The sequence below is a fragment of the Triticum aestivum genome, chromosome 1B (genome assembly GCF_018294505.1).
Source record: "Triticum aestivum cultivar Chinese Spring chromosome 1B, IWGSC CS RefSeq v2.1, whole genome shotgun sequence".
Taxonomy (NCBI): domain Eukaryota; kingdom Viridiplantae; phylum Streptophyta; class Magnoliopsida; order Poales; family Poaceae; genus Triticum; species Triticum aestivum.
In genome coordinates, this window is record NC_057795.1 from 352,444,849 (window position 1) to 352,446,524 (window position 1,676).

Below are 1,676 nucleotides of genomic sequence, written 5' to 3' on the forward strand. Positions count from 1 at the left end.
AAAGTCTTCTGCATTTTTGCGCAAACATTTTCCTGGTACACATATGTGACCTTCTCCCATGTTTTTATTTGAACTTATTTTCAGGAGAAATTTGCTGCCGTCAATTTTCTTCACATATATATAAGGTAAGACAAACAAACTCATTTTAGCAAAACTAGATGGTGGTGAGAAAATTTGTCATGTTGTCGACATAGGTACACAAGTAACTGAATTTTCATTTGAGGTAAATTATGCAAATACGAGCACACACAAAAACCACAAAAGCAACATACACTTGACCATTTTCTAATGAGTAGCTATACTGACGCATTCTTTTTCCAGTTTTAGATTGTTCAAATCTACCTACAAGAATAATACGTGGACTAAATTGGAGGGATATGAGTTTCAGAAATGAAAGGAAGTTGCAGCACGCTCCAACTCCATGAGCAGAAGAAGAACCAGGGGACAACTCGTTATGCGTTCGAGGTGCGCATGAGCAGTTGCCGTGGAAGCAACAGAAGCTAGGTGCTGACCGCCGTCGACAGAGGCGAACGTGTGCCAGGTGGGATCAACCGCGTTGGTACAGTAAACTGCTGCTGGTCCAACCACTGATCCGTCCGCAGTTCACATAACGCCCAACCTGCAATAGAACACGAAGAAATCAGAGCTACACGAACTTGGAGAAAAGAGCAGCGCAAGGAGTAGTGGCTCTCGCCGGCTGTGTCGAGGCGTGCACACCAGTGGAGTGGATCGAACGACCGGCACCTTAGGACGAGCGAGGAGGTGTGCAGCTGCAAGGTTAGCTGGGAGATGGGGGATCCCGGTCGTGTGCAGCCGAGCCAGGGTATGTAGTGGCCGGCGGATGTGCGGCGGTGGGGGTGTGGTGGGGATCGAGGGCGGCGGCGGGAGGCGATTTGGGAATGGAAAGAGGTGCGCTGGGGATGGGGCCCGGCGCCGGGAGGCGCGCCGGGGCTGGGGCGGCGTCCGCGAGAGGCGCGCCGGGGCTGGGGCGGCGGCCGCGAGAGGCGCGTCGGGCCGGCAGGGTCGTCGGCGAGAGGGGCGTCGCCGGAGCCGGGGGCTGGAGGTGGGTTGGGGGTGGATCCGCGTCACCGTGGGGATTCTGGGATCGGGACGCGCCGGCGCAGTTGATTTTCTGTGGATCTCGGGAAAGACTGATCGGGCCCGTGATCCAAATACTTATTCTAATCCCAAAATTAGAATATATATATATATATATATTGTTACTATTCATCACCCAAAGTGCAGAAAAAGTTACTCTTCACCCAGGCTAATCTTACGATAATTTCATAAGTAAATTATATTTCAAATATAAATAATTACAGTCATATTGATTCATTGTGTAAAATTTGGCATAAAAAAGGTAAGAATACCAGAAAAAATACATTTATGTACATTTTACACAATGTTTTTACATTTGTAATTTACATAATATAAAATATTTTTTACGGCAATTATATATTTTCTTACGTTCTCTTTTTATGTCTGAAATAAGACAAAATTTACGAAACGTAAAATTACGACGCATTGATGTTAAAATAGAGGGGGGGGGGGTGAAGAATAACTATTCCTCACCCAGGGTGGCGAATAGCGCGACCCTATATATATGGAGAGAGAGAGAGACGGTCTATTCTGCACGCTCAATGCAAGTGCACGTAATTGTCTGAACTAAGTGTGCT

At 47.3% G+C, this 1,676-nt stretch overlaps 1 long non-coding RNA gene across 1 annotated transcript; it reads right to left on the reverse strand.

Annotated features, from left to right (window-relative positions):
- Positions 1 to 207: 207 nt before the first annotated feature.
- On the reverse strand, positions 208 to 1,155 carry LOC123123485 (uncharacterized). The gene is made up of 2 exons (XR_006460638.1): positions 718 to 1,155; positions 208 to 619 (listed from the first exon to the last, which is right to left on the reverse strand). It is a non-coding gene; the product is annotated as an uncharacterized lncRNA (long non-coding RNA).
- Between the last annotated feature and the right edge of the window lie 521 nt (positions 1,156 to 1,676).